The sequence below is a fragment of the Scyliorhinus torazame genome, chromosome 21 (assembly GCF_047496885.1).
Source record: "Scyliorhinus torazame isolate Kashiwa2021f chromosome 21, sScyTor2.1, whole genome shotgun sequence".
Taxonomy (NCBI): Eukaryota; Metazoa; Chordata; class Chondrichthyes; order Carcharhiniformes; family Scyliorhinidae; genus Scyliorhinus; species Scyliorhinus torazame.
Window position 1 is genome coordinate 121929035 of NC_092727.1, and position 15606 is coordinate 121944640.

General features: G+C 50.6%; 1 long non-coding RNA gene across 1 annotated transcript in view; it reads left to right on the top strand.

Moving 5' to 3' along the window:
- The window catches only part of LOC140398038 (uncharacterized), a 37201-nt gene extending 22723 nt beyond the window's left edge, over positions 1-14478 (top strand). The window contains exons 2-3 of the long non-coding RNA XR_011937399.1: positions 12821-12990; positions 13229-14478. This is a non-coding gene — a long non-coding RNA (uncharacterized lncRNA). The remainder of the gene's footprint in view (positions 1-12820; positions 12991-13228) is intronic.
- The last annotated feature ends 1128 nt before the right edge of the window (positions 14479-15606 follow it).

Below are 15606 nucleotides of genomic sequence, written 5' to 3' on the forward strand. Positions count from 1 at the left end.
CGTCTTGTGTGGGTACTAGCTTGGGGGCGCTGGTGACGGCACCGTTGCCGCTACCGCAGGCGCGGTACACCACGAGCCCGGTGGTGGCGGCGACATTGAAGATCTGGGGGCAGTGGAGGCAGCATAGGGGTGAGGTGGGGGCCTCAATTCGGTCCCCAATACGGGATAATTATAGGTTTGTGGCGGGCAGGATGGAGGGGGGGGTTCCTAAGTTGGCATCGGGCAGGAATTAAAAGAATGGGGGACCTGTTCATAGATGGGACTTTTGCTAGCCTGGGGGCGCTGGAGGAAAAATTTGGATTGCCTCCCGGAAACGCTTTTAGATATATGCAAATGAGGGCATTTGTGAGACGGCAGGTGAGGGAATTTCCGCTACTTCTAGCACAAAGGATTCAGGACAGGATTATTTTGGGTGTATGGGTTGGAGAAGGCAAGGTCTCGGCAATTTATCAGGAGCTTCAGGAAGCGGAGGAGGCCTCGATGGAGGAGTTGAAGGGCAAGTGAGAGGAGGAGCTCGGGGAGGAGCTGGATGAGGGTCTGTGGGCTGATGCCCTGAGCAGGGTCAATTCCTCCTCCTCATGCGCCAGGCTCAGTCTAATACAGTTCAAAGTAGTACGTAGGGCGCATATGACAGGGGCGAGGATGAGTAGGTTTTTTGGGGTGGAGGACAGATGTGTGAGATGTTCGGGGAGCCCAGCGAATCACGCCCATATGTTCTGGACGTGCCCGGCGCTGGAGGCGTTCTGGAGGGGCTTTGCGAGGGCTATGTCCAAAGTTGTGAACACCTGGGTCAAGCCAAGCTGGGCGATAGCACTGTTTGGGGTATCGGATGAGCCGAAAGAGGCCGGAGTTCTGGCCTTTGCATCCCTGGTAGCCCGGCGGAGGATCCTACTAATGTGGAGAGATGCGAAGCCCCCGAGCGTGGAAGCTTGGATCAGCGACATGGCAGGGTTCATTACGTTGGAGAGGTTAAAGTTTGCCTTGCGAGGGTCTGTGCAAGGGTTCTCCAGGCGGTGGCAACCGTTCCTAGACTTTCTCGCGGAGCGTTAGGTGGAGGTCGAAACAGCAGCAACCCGGCCGGGGGGGGGGGGGTGTTGTTCTGGTTTATGTTTTTGTTAGAAGGGGGCGTTTTCCCCACTTTTGTATTTATTGGTTAAGTGGGGTTAATGTCTCCTTGTTTGATTTCCTATGTACAATTTTGTTTTTCTGTCTTTCTTTCTGGAGCGTTTGGTTGAAAATTGTTGAAAATTTTGAATAAACATATTAAAAAAAAAAGAACGGCGCCAGTGGGACTCATCCTTTTGATAACGGCCGCTCGGCCCATTTGGGCCGGAGAATCGACGCGCCGACCCGTGCAAGATGTGCAAGGTCACTGCGAGACTGACAGATCTCAGCTTGTTTGTACAGAAGCACTCAACAATCCAAGTGAAATTACTCTCGAGTCCAGTGAGACCACGTCAATTAAAACTTCATCTACTCTTAACTACCCACAAGAAAATGAAATCTTGAAGATTTTGACTCCAGAAGAGGAGCACCAAGGAATCAAAGATGATTCAAGTGAATCAGAAATGACTCCAAAAGAGGAGCACCAAGAAACCAAAGAGGAATCACATCAACCACAAAGGAGTGATGTCACCAAGATCAATGCAACATCAGGTCATTCTCACAATCCTCAAGAAGAAATGCTCAATGAAACATCAGATACCACAAAGGACACTGACACAAATAACTTTGAGAATGACTCGAATTATCCACACGGAACAGTCATTGAGCGCAACAAGAACAACAAAAACCACAAGAAGCACAACAAGAAACATAACGAAGCCAACAACAGCAACAACAAACATGACAACAACAAGAACAACAATGAAAACAACAAAAACATAAACAACAAGCACGACAAAAACAACAACAAGTACGCCAACAAAAACAACAAAGACAGAAACGACAAAAACAACAACAATGAAACAACAACTTGTACAACATGGTACAACTCTGCACATGAAGGACAATGTAACAGCACAGTTCAAAACAATGGCAAGATTGCAAATATACCATGGCACGACAATGATCTCACAAATTCACATTTGCTCAACTACAAACAAGCAAACCAGCTTTCAAGGCAGATGACATACAGCATCAATACCGCTAACACAGAAAAAAGTCTAGGTCAGACAACAAAGATGACATACAGAATCAATACTGCAAGCACAGAAAAAGTCCAGGTCAGACAACAAAGATGTAACACAGAAACGCTACCACAAGCATAGAAAAAAAAGTCCAAATCAGACAACAAAGTGATTTGGCCATTCGAACACCTCATGATGACTTCTTGGTTACCTAAACACAAGAACACTGACGACGTTCACAAAGAAATGACACCATCAACATCACCACTTCAACAACCGAAGAGGAAAGCAACTCAACAAACAAATTCATAAAGTTTGGACTCATAATTTTTGTTAAAATTAAGATTGGACTCATAAATATTAATTGGCATTGTATAATCATCAATATCATCACAACTTGTGCATATCATCATTTATCTACCTGTTTTGTACAATCTTCTTTAACAAAGTACATAAAATATGTAAAAAGAAAAAAGGGGGGATGTAGTGATATGCATCACTGTCTATACACAAGGGGTTAAGGTAAATGCACTACCCCTAAGTAACCACTAGAGGGAGCACCTCTTACATAGACAAACAGGAAGTCAGTCTCTCTCTTCACAGGAACGGCGGTTGGTGAGCAGGACACAGACAGGCAGCTCAGATGTAACACAGTATAAGCACTGGAGAGAGAATGAACTAATAGAAATAAAGCATCTACTTCAACTGTAAGATTATGAGCTTTATTCAGACACAAGGAATAATACAGGTGTGTCAGGAATTGTATTGGGTCCCTGGGTGTGTCAGGAATAATATTGGGTCTCTGAGGTATGTAAAATGTACATTGGGTCCTTTGGGTGCATTAATAGTTGTATTGGGTTCAGGGATGTGTTGTTAGTTGGTACCTGGAATTGTGCTCATATTTGCCTGGGAATCCAATGCACAGAACAGGTTCAAACATGTTTCCTTAATACACCAGGGTAGAAATCTGGAAAAATGGTTGACCAAAACTTAAAGGATATACTTGTGGAGGTCTTCTGGAGCAACGTGTAGCATCTTTGTCTCTGACCTTGATGCCCACCCCAGGATTTGATGGCCAAGGACGGTGTGTTCATAACGTGGCCAAACAGGTTGAGTGTGTCAACCTGCAGATCCTTCCAAAACACGGAAATGGCTGGCGGTAAGATCGGAACAGAATCTTCGTCAACAACGTGTGTGGCAGAGTGGCGCTTCTCTGGCAACAGACTAGCGACCAGTTCTGTGAATTACTAGTGAGGAAGCAGACAGACGTCTGGCTGAGTGCACCCTGGGTGTGGGAATTAAATTTGTATCGGAAAGGATCTATTTATCAGAAAAGGTTAAAGGTCGGGGCTTTTTTTCTCCAGAACAAATATGCAAAATGTGAGACAAGCTGCATTCTGTCAACCCAACAGCGCGTAGCACCAGGAGGGGAATTGTGATAGCTCCACGTCTTCTACCATCTTTAATATCACTGGCTGAGGCTTACTTTCAAGTGTTTATGTAACCAGAATTTCTGGTTTCTAATCCAAACTCTAAATGAGATGGGGTCTGGAGGAGAAAGTAGTCATTAGGAGCAGAATGCTTGGTCTATTTGTTCAACACAGAAAACACAGCTGTGTGTCACTTTACAACATCGACCTGTTTGCAAACAAAAATGCTTATACAAAATACAACTGGGTACTGTTACTGTAAATCAAAGTGCCTGTCGTGGGGGTTTTGAATGAACAGCCTCCTTTAATGGTGTTTCATCGTCAAACACCTGTCCTATCTAATCCTCACCCTGGTCAGTGAGGTCGATGGTGCGTTAACAGATAAGGGAAACTGAATCAGCTAAATTAGTGTTAAATCCCTGGGGCAATTAACATTTCACAACGAATGGGATGTAGCCAGTCTTGTATTGCATGGAGTGTCTTGTGTAATTCCTTAAATCCCCCCCCAACCCCCTACCTCCTGCCCCGTCACCTCTGACCCTTCTTTAAAATCCTCTTTAAAATCCACTTTGTTGGCGACAATTTTAGTCACCCCTCTCAGGAGGTGAAATTGGACATTATCAAATTGGTGGCCTGCACCTCTGTAAGGAACTTTGGGATATTTTATTCAAGATATTTTCATATAAACTAACAAAAACTGGACAGCTAAACAGCTTTTAAAAACAGCAGCACCCCCAACCCCCCCCCCCCCCCCAAGCTCTCCTAATACCACCCACTCCCCCCCAGCTCTCCTAATACCACCCACTCCCCCCCCCCAGCCCTCCTAATACCACCCACTCCCCCCCAGCTCTCCTAATACCACCCACTCCCCCCCAGCTCTCCTAATACCACCCACTCCCCCCCAGCTCTCCTAATACCACCCACTCCCCCCCAGCTCTCCTAATACCACCCACTCCCCCCCAGCTCTCCTAATATCACCCACTCCCCCCCCCAGCCCTCCTAATACCACCCACTCCCCCCCAGCTCTCCTAATACCACCCACTCCCCCCCCCAGCCCTCCTAATACCACCCACTCCCCCCCCAGCTCTCCTAATACCACCCACTCCCCCCCCCCAGCTCTCCTAATACCACCCACTCCCCCTCCAGCTCTCATAATACCACCCACTCCCCCCAGCCCTCCTAATACTACCCACTCCCCCCCCAGCTCTCCTAATACCACCCACTCCCCCCCCAGCTCTCCTAATACCACCCACTCCCCCCCCCAGCTCTCCTAATACCACCCACTCCCCCTCCAGCTCTCATAATACCACCCACTCCCCCCCAGCCCTCCTAATACCACCCACTCCCCCCCCAGCTCTCCTAATACCACCCACTCCCCCCCCAGCTCTCCTAATACCACCCACTCCCCCCCCCAGCTCTCCTAATACCACCCACTCCCCCTCCAGCTCTCATAATACCACCCACTCCCCCCCAGCCCTCCTAATACCACCCACTCCCCCCCCAACTCTCCTAATACCACCCACTCCTCCCCAACTCTCCTAATACCACGCACTCCCCCCCAGCTCTCCTAATACCACCCACTCCCCCCCAGCCCTCCTAATACCACCCACTCCCCCCCCCAGCTCTCCTAATACCACCCACTCCCCCCCAGCTCTCCTAATACCACCCACTCCCCCCCCAACTCTCCTAATACCACCCACTCCCCCCCAGCTCTCCTAATACCACCCACTCCTCCCATCCTGCCTTCCCCATTTTGACCCCCCCCTCCCTCCAGGCCCCTAAAATCTCCTTAAAAAAATCAATAATTGGCTTCCACCTCTGGCTGAACCCATTCGCCGATGCTCTAAAGACGGACTTGACCTTCTCCAGCCACAGGAATTGCCAGTTCGTTCACTCACACCCCCGCTTTCGGCGGCTCCGAGTCGCTCCACCCGAGCAAGATCCGTCTCCGGGCTATCTGGGAGGCAAAGGCCAAAACATCGTCCTCTCTCACCCGTTGGACTCCCTGGTCTTCCGACACCTCGAATATCACCACCTCTGGACACGGGGCCACGCCCACCCCCAGCATCTAGGTCATTACGTCCGCAAACACCTTCAATCTTGAAGATGCCCAGAACACGTGGATGTCATTCACGGGCCTCCACGCACATCGCCCACACTGAACCTCTAGCCCCTCAAAGAACCTACTCGTCCTTGCTACTGTCATATGTGCTCTATGTATTATCTTAAACTGAATGAGGCTTAACGTCGCACACAACGAGGGTGCATTCACTCTCTGCAAGGCCTCTGCCCACGTCTCGGCCCCCACCTCCCCTCCCAGCTCCTCTTCTCACTTGCATTTTATATCCACCATCTGGGCCCCCTCCCAATCCGTCAGCTCCTTGTAGACCTCGGATACCTTCCCCTACCCTATCTTGTCCCTCGACAGTACCTTGTCCTGCAACCCCAGGGTCGGCAGCCAAAGGTAGGACGGCACCTCTCTTCTTACAATATCCCGGACCTACAGGTACCTATAACTGTTCGCTCTGGGCAGCTCGTACTCTTCCTCAAGGTCCTCCAGCTTCGCAGATTTGCCCCCTATCAACAGGTCACCTATGGTTATCGTAGTTCGGTGCCCAAATCGAGGCACCCTCCAGCACCAAAATGCTGCCTCCACTGCCCCCGCACCCTTAGGGCCGGCACCACCACTGGGCTCACAGAGTACTTGGCCGGCAAAACGGCAGAGGCTCCGATAACAAAGCCCTCAAACTCGTTCCCCTACATGATGCCGACTCCATCAGCCCCCACACCAACCCCGTCCCAACGACCCATTTCCTAACCATAATGATATTCGCCACCCAGTAATAGTTCATCATGTTCGCAGTGCCATCCCCTGCACTCCCTTCGCCCCCCTCCAGAAAAACCCTCTTAACCGCGGGGTCTTCCCCGCCCACACAAACCCAAAGATCAGCGCATTGACCTTCTTGAAAAACGATTTTGGGACGAAAATTGGGAGATTCAGAAACACAAACAGAAACCTGGGCAGCACCGTCATTTTTGCTGTCTGTACTCGCACCGCCAGCGGCAGCGGCAGCACCTCCCCATCCTGCTCCATCGCCGGACTAGGCTCAACTTGTGCAGCTGCGCCCAGCCCCGGGTCACCTGGGTGCCCATGTTCGCCCCATCACCCCTGAACGGCAGCTCACCAAACCTCCAATCTTGCCCTCTTCTCTCAATCGGAAACACCTCGCCCTTTCCCATATTCAACTTGTACCTGGAGAACTGACCAAACTTCTCCAAAATGCGCATACTGTCCTCGATGTCACACTCGTGTAGCCTTCTGTAGAAAGCCTCATACACACCATTCACCCCGTCCGGGTCCAACACCACTCTACCCTTAACATCCCTTACTTGGCTAATCACCCTTGCCGGCCCTTGCTTTCTCAACTGGTGGTGGGCCAGCATCATGTTCACCTTCTCCCCATACTCATCACCTGCCCCTCTGGCCCTCCATAACGGCCTCGCCACCTTCCCCATCGACACTAACCCAAACTCCATCTGGGGCCTCTGCCGCTCTTTCAACAGTCCTGCCTCCAGGGGCCTCCGAAAACCTCCTGTCCACCCTCAAAACCTTGTCCAGCAGCCGTCTGCTCTGCTTTCCCCCTATGCGCCTGAATTGAGATGAACTCTCCCCTGACCACCGCTTTGAGTGCCTCTGTGGGGCTGGATTCTCCATCTGGAGACTATGTCCCCACAGCGGCCTGAAAACGGCGGCGTTTTACGCCAGGAAAACTAGCGCAAAACGGGCACCGATTCCCTATTCCGGGGGGGGGGGCGAGCAGCAAGGCAGCATAGAGCACCCAGCTCGAGCTGCCGTTGCGGCCTGGAGAGTTGCCGGATCCGTGGCCGCGCATGCGCAGGTGGGCGGCCTGCAGCCGCCGCGCCGTGCTTCATGGCGGATGCCGCTCGTGGACCCACGAAATAGACCCCTGTTCGCTTGGCTCGTGCGCCCCGGGCCGCCCAACCACAGTGCCCCCAAGCCCCGACTATGTGCCCCTCCCCGCCCGTAGATCAGCCCTCCCCCGACTGTGGCAGCGCTGGACTACACGCGACCCGCGCCGTCGGGAACTCGGCCGGTCGGGGACAGAGCATTGCGGGGCGGGCCTCAGCCAACGTTCGGAGGCCGTGGATACGGTGTGCGGCGCACTCTCCGAGCATGCCACTTTTCAGGGGGTAGAGCATCGGGTGCCGCCCCCGATTTCACCGTCATCAGGGATTCTCCGCCCTGTTGTCGAACACGATTTCGCCGTTAGGGATCAGAGAATCCAATCCCAGATCTCCCCCGTGTCGTTTAACGCCATGGACCCCAGAATGGTAGCCTGTACCCGCTCCTCCCCCCCCACCCCGGGCCATGTGCAAATCCACCCAGTGCAGTGTAGGGTTGGAAACCCCAATCAGCAATATTTCGAGTCGACCACCTCCGCCAGCAACATCTTGTCTATCATTAAAAAGTCAATCTGGGAGTACACCAGGAACCTCCACCTCATAAAATCTACGTCGTCCCAATTTGAGGCGGTAACGTTTACCAAAACCACCGGCATCGCCTCCAGCTTTCCACTAACCATCACAAACCACCCCCCCCCTCGTCTTCATGTCCGGTCCCGATTAGAACACCTGCCCCACCCAATCCTTTCCTCAACCTCGCCTGGTCTCCTATCTTCAGGTGCGTTTCCTGCAAAAAGGCACGTCCGCCTTCAGACTCCTCAGGTGCGCCAACATACAGTGACCGTTTGACCGGCCCATTCAGCCCCCTCGCGTTCCATGTGACCAGCGTGGATGGGGAGCCCCCCACCCCACTTCCCTGCTGAGCAGCCATATCCCTTTATGAGCCAGCCCCTGGCCCATGTTACGTGACTCTCCAGGACCCCCCCTCGAATGTTGTTATGGGCCAGGGTTTAGAGAATCCCAAAGTGTATCATGGAATTCACCTGACCCACAACTTTTAATGGATTGTGGTTATGGGGAGCACACGGCCCACTCTACAGGTGTGGTACAGCAGAAATGGAAAGTATTTTTTAAAGCAAAACAATGTTTATTCTATGAACCCTTTTTAAAACAAACAGTGAATGTCTAAGCAACCATTAATTCAAATACGACCCCAAAGACTTCTGCATTAAGTAACCCTGTAAGCTGTCCTTTTAACATCCAAAAGACTTAACAACCCTTCAAACAGGAGCACATTAGGTTTATATTCAATAATGAGACCTTTTACAATTCTGATTTCACCAAATGATCCATAGATAGTCTTTGGATGGCAGAGATCAACGGTACAGCTCTTTGTTTAAACTTCAGATGCAGCTCACTGAAAAACACAGACACACCCAAGCTTATTCTCAAACTGAAACTAAAAAGCAGAAGTAGAGCTCAGCTCCACCCACACTCTGACATCACGCCAGTAACATGAGCAGCTCCATTCCTTAAAGGTACATTTTTTAAAGGTACTCTCACATGACAATGTCCACCGTCATCGATTCTTTTCCAACTGTGCCACATCAACCGCACCCTTGTCAGCAACCCTCCCGTCACTCTCCCCCACCCTTGAACACAACCCCCCCCACCGTGCCTGCCTCCTGACAACCCTCCACTTCACTCCCGTTAACTAGCCCGCCCAGCTATCATGGTAGCCCCACCCAAGGCCTCCAACTTCTCTACCACTCCCAACTCCCCCCCCCCACAAGAATACTCCCCCCAAAAGAGTAACAAAAGGTGCACTCAACCTCGATGCTCCCCCATGAAAAACCTGGGGCGGGATTCTCTAATAATGGGGCTATGTCCCCACGCCTGCGAGAAAACGGGCGCGAATCATCCTGGACTTTCTTGGAGAAAGTCCAGAGTGATTCTCCATTTTGAAAGGGGCTAGCAGGGCCCCGGAGTAGTCCTCGCAGCTCCGGCTGCCGATAAGGGGCCCTGTACCTCCAGCCGCGGGTCTGCACATGCGCACGGCGGGCCTGGCCATACTGGAGGCCCCGCCCCCCCCGAGTGACAGATCCCCCACCCCCAACTAGGGTGGCCGCAGACGGTGCAACGAGCGGCATGATGTCACGACATGCGGCAACTGTGGCTCCGCCCTTTTAAAGCGGCAATGTCCGGCCAAGCTGTCGACCAGCTCAACCTGCCAACTCCCAACAATTCCGCCAGCCATCAGGGACATGCGGGCGATTCAGCCCCCCTACACTGAGTCATATCCAGACAGTATGCAGACCAGCGATACCGAAGACAGGGAGCCCTTCTGCATTGCGGTAATCCACAAGAACCAGATGTCCCCAAGTCGGAACCACCAGCCGCTGCCAGTGCACAGCATTGATCCGGGCGATGAGTGGTGTGCCACCCTAACGGTCAACCCAAATTCGTCGCCCACCTGAGAGACTTGACTTATGAGCCTGTTAGCACATTGGACTCACTGAATCCTTTACAGTACTGTTAATGAGTTTCTTTTCTTGTCATTCATTGTTCCAGAAGTTTTCTTTCGTCGTTTGCTGATTGCATTTGTTCTGTTATTGGTACAACCTCGTTGCTCTGTTGCACCTGACACCTTCCTTTGTATATAGTTTAGCCTCATGTACATGTTATAAATATTGCACACACATACTCAGATGCACTCAGTATACATTTCTATTTATTAGCATGTAGGCACATATCCTTGTGAAAGGGGGGGATGTCATGATATCCACATCAGCATATCATGGTGCAATCACACACACACTGATGGACAGGCAGTTGGACCAACCAGCGCACACATAACATCGCAGCCAATCACCAGTGAGAGCACACGCGCTATAAAACAGGGAACATCACAGTTCCCGCTCATTCTACCAGGAGATAGCTCAGAGCACAGAGCTCACAGCGTGCCACTCAGACATACACCATGTGCTGAGTGCCTCACTTAGATAGTGATAGGGCTGGGTCCACAGGTTAGCTGGTGAAGCACGTACCCAAGCCAGCAGTTAGTAGTTGTCGTTGTTAAGACAATAAAACAGAGTTGTACCATCTACAGCCGTGTTGGATCATTTGTGCATCGGAACACCCAACACGACAGCTCCCTCAACTTTTCTTCATAAGACATGCCCTCCAGTCCAGGCAGCATCCTGGTAAATCTCCTCTGCACCCTCTCCAAAGCATGCACATCCTTCCTATAGTGAGGCAACCAGAACTGGACACAATATTCCGAGTATGGTCTAACTAGAGTTTTATAAAGCTGCAGCAAAACCTCACGGTTCTTAAACTCAATCCCCCTGTTAATGAAAGCCAACACACCATGCGTCTTCTTAACAACCCTATCAACCTGGGTGGCAACTTTGATGGATCTATGTACGTGCACTCCAAGATCCCTCTGTTGCTCCACACTTCCAAGAATCCTGCCTTTAACCCTGTATTCAGCATTCAAATTCGACCTTCCAAAATGAATCACTTCACATTTATCAAGGTTGAACTCCATCTGCCACCTCTCAGCCCAGCTCTGCATCCCGTCGTAGAAATAAAAATAAAGATTGCCTCTCAGTTCACATAGGAATGAGGTAAAAATAAACCCCAACAATGAAAGAAATAATGAAGCCTTGTGTTTGCAATATTGGATAAAACAACACAAAGAAACCTACATTACTTTACAAAGATCCAGTAGAGGGCACTAATGGTTCTTTGCACCATATTGCCCCATACTCTGCTTCAGACTCGCACTAATAAAACCTCCAACTTGTCCTGGAACTTGATTGCCTGTCGTGGAAATTACAGACCGGTTGGTTTAATATCTTGAGATCAAAGATTACTGGAGTCTGTTATGAAGGGATCATCTCAGGTGCATTGAGCAATAAAGCGAAACCTGGCCCGGTGGTACATGAAAAGGAAGTTGTGTCAAACCTCAGGTTATTAAAATTCTTCGAGGCTGTTGTTTACGGGCTGTAAGGAACAACAAGGTAAACTTGCTGACCCCTGGCGTGGAGTCACACTAAACGGTTGCTCATCTCAGGAAATCTCTGGCACCCCAGACAACCCATTAATGGGGGGGGGGCTGTTGTCACTGGGATTGGCCAAACCCAGTCCTTCAATGTGCTGCATCACGGGAGTGCAACCTGCATGGAATTTTCACAGCCGGGTCCATATGAGGAGGTGATCGGTAGGAGGTGCTTGCTCAGAAGAATAAAAGGACAAATCAAATGGAGACATCCTGATCCAGCTGTGGTTCACCGAATCATGGGATTATACTGCTCCAAAAGAGCCTAGTATGCATTTTCTGACACTTTGGAAGATCCATGCAATTGGCTGATCCTTTCGCAGTGTCGGCAGAAACAGGCCATTAATTCAGCACATTGGCCCAACTATGCTTTGGAAAGAGAAACAACCCAATTGCCTGGATGAGTACAACTCTAGAAACGCTCAAGGCGCCAGACAAAATCCAAGGCTAACCAGGCTACTTGATTCGGACCCCATCCACCATCTTAAACGTTCGCTCCTTACGCCACTGATGCACCATCCACAAGGTGCACTGCCGTAACGCGCCAAGGCTCCTTCAACAGCATCTTTCAAGCCTGTAACCTCGAACACCCAAATGGGGCAGGGGCAGCAGGCGCATGGGGGCATAATCCATCTGCGTGCTCTCCTTTAAATAATTCACCATCCCAATTTAGAAATATATCGGCAGGAATTCTCTGGTCGTTGGGAGTGTCTCTTCCCGCTGGCAGCGCACCCCCGCCCGTGGGTTTCCCGGTGGTGTGAGGTGGCTTTAATGGGCAATCCCATTGGCAAGCAGCGGGAGTAGAGAATCCCGGAGCCAGCGAACATCACACCGCCTAGAAAGACATGGCTGGGGGAGCGGAGAATCCCGCCCTTCGATACTCCTTCACTGTCGCTGGGCCAAAATCCTGGAACTTGATCCCTAACAGCACTGTGGTTGTACCTACACTACATGGATCACAGCAGTTCAAGGAGGTGGCTCGTCACCACCTTCTCATGGGCAATTAGGGATGGGCTATAAATGCTGGCCTTACAGTGACAGTCACATCACACAAACAAATGAAAAGCCCCTTCAATTTCCAGGCCTTCAGTGTCCAGGCCTCTGAAGCCCATAATCTACTGGCTCAAAAGTGTGGGAGTTATCCTCGAGATAGGACGGAGACCTTTAGTGAAAATATCTCAGGGAATCGCGCCCTTCACATAATTCTTGTTTATTGACACTTACAATTGTTGTATTTTCCAGCATTTTGGATCTGCTTTCTCAATCTTTTTCAGACAATTGCACCATTGCATGAGAGAGAACACATCCCTACTGTGCTAAATGGAAAACAAATACAATGGCGAAGTGAACACAGCATGAAGCCTTCCTGAAGAAGTGTGGACGCTAACTCTTCCAGCTCTTAATTTAAACTCTCCCTTGCTGCACCTTTTACAGCTCAGAAACTGTGAGAATGCAAAAACTAATTTATATTCATTTGTTTAATACATTTGTATGATACTGTCTCTATTGAAAAGCAGGTGCAAACCCTCTTATTTTGGAAGGCTAGTGTTTCTATTAAAACAGCTGACAAAAGAATAGCTTATCAACTTGTTACGCATGATGCAATGCCATGTAATAGCATATTCGAAGAGTCTTTCCTGCTTACTTCCTTTGTTCTCATTTGTATCATTTTATTATTTTAGGTCCCTGGACCAATGATCAGGATGTGCCTTTAAGCAGAAGGCTCAGTTGAAACGGCCTGTTTGCCAGGAGAGCGTGTTCCCAGGTTTGGGTTTGGAGACCAGAGGCCAGAGTCCCCGGCACCGGGTGAATCTTAGGAGCCGGTTTTAGAGGAAGTTGGCTTGATTGGTGAGCTGGCAACCGGCGAGTTGGCCAGGAACAGTGTTCTTCCTGACAACGACCAGGGATTGGTTCCTGCTTGATGTTTTCTGAGAGAATTGGGCAGAAGTGTTTGAGCCTCGGAAGGAGAAGAAACACTTTCTCTCTGCCTCTTGCTCGCTGAAGTGAAAGAAATGCTTTATTGTCCTAAAACCAGTGAGATCTTGGCACATCTTCACTGTGAACATGAAACGATCCTGAGTCTGCAGAGAAAATAGACAGCCTAGCCAGGGAAAACCATCTTAAGCCTAGAGGAAGAAGTACCAAAAACAAATCCTGAACTTCAGAAAGACATTAAATGGAAGTCACCGCAGTACAGATCCTTTAATTTTGTTACTATTATCTTTCCCTCTCAACCACTCACTTCCTCCTCTGTGTTGTTTGTTTGTGTGTGTGTGTGTAGAGAGTAGGGGTAGTTAGGAAGGGGGGAGGGAGGTTGGGATAGGGATATTGGATGGTCAGTTTAAGTAGAATATGGTACATAATAAAAGATTACTTGTGTTAAAATTGCAAACCTGCCGATTGTAGTTTATCGGTCTCAGCCAAGGACCTTGGGTATTTTAAATAAAATCTAGGCTGGAATTCTCTGGCTGTTGGGATTCACTTTTCCTGCTGGCAGTGCACTCCCGCCTGTGGGTTTCCCAGCGGCATGGGGTGACTCCAATGGGAAAGCCTGTTGACAAGCAGAGGAAGGAGAAAATCCAGCCACCTGCAAACGGTGCACCGCCGAGGAACACATGGCCGGAGGACCAGAGAATCCCATCCTTTATTTCACCTGTCATAATATACACCAGTACATCATGGTGCAGACACACACTGATGGAGATGCAGTGGGACCAATCAGCATACACAACACCGCAGCCAATCACCAGTGAGAGCACATGCACTATAAAGACAGGGGACAGGAGAGTTCCCGCTCATTCTAGTAGCAGCCAGCTCGGAGCACAGGGCTCACAGCCTGCAACACAGACATTCACCATGTGCTGAGTGCATCACCTGGTTAGGACTAGGCAAGGGTCAACAGTTAAAGCTGGTATTGCATTTACCCACAGTTCAAGTATGTTAATATAGTTAACCTTATAATAAAATAGAGTTGCACCACTTCCAGTGTCGGTGACCTGTTTGTGATCCAGAACACCCAACCCACCATCACCGTGTTACGATTCTGGGTCAAGTGGGGCTGGAATTGACCGGGCACTAGTCCAGGGTTTCATGACCTAGTTTGGGAGTTCAGTCCTGGGACCTTCGGAACGGTAGACAGCGATGATTGTGGGAACATATATATTAATCAGGCAACCAGTTTGTAGTAGTGAAAGCTGCTAAGGCCTTCCTTCAGGTGGAGGACTTGTCTTTCTTTTATTTACAGGGCCTTCGAAAAGACGAGTTAATTAAATTGGCAAATGAATTAGAAATAGAAGGGCCAGTTAAAGCTAAGAGGGCAGAGGAGTATGGGGCAGGATTCTCCAATCCAGCATCAAAACGCAGGCGTTTCACTCTGGACATTCCTGAAGAAGGTCCTTAGTGATTCTCCTACCTGAAGGTGACTAGCAGGGCCCCGGAGTGCTCCTCGCAGCGCTGCCTGCCGATACGGGGCCCTGCACTTCCGGTCGGGAGTCCGCGCATGCGCAGGGCAGCGGCCTTCGGCGGACCGGCCCCGAAGATATAGGCCCCCCTGTGATCGGGCGCGCCTGCGGATCGGTGGCCCCCGATCGCTAGCCTGGCCATCCGTGAGGCCCGCACCCCCCGGTGAAGGATCCTCCCGCACCCCACCAGGGCTGACTCCGCAGCCGCCACTGGCCGTTCCCGACAGACAAAAGGTGGTTAGAACCCCGCCGTTGGGAACTCGGCCAGTTTTTGTCGGAGAGTCGCCGCGGGGGGCCTCTGTCAATGGCCCCCTACGCGCGCCGCGTAGACCGGGCGCACGTGATTCGCGGCCATTCTCTGGGGACCGGAGAAGCGCGGGAGCGGCGTCTCGCCGGATTCCGACATCAACGCCCTTTTCCGCCCCCGCGCCGATCGCGATTCTGGAGCAGAGGCTCGGAAAATCCCGTCCAAGATGTATGGGTTGAGTGTTTGAGTCTGTTGGAAACACAGGGAAAACCCACAAGCAAGTAGTCCAGGTGGCGTAGCATCAGAAGCACTTTCTAGTGGGGAACCTGTAGCTTAGTGGGCTCAGTCAAGG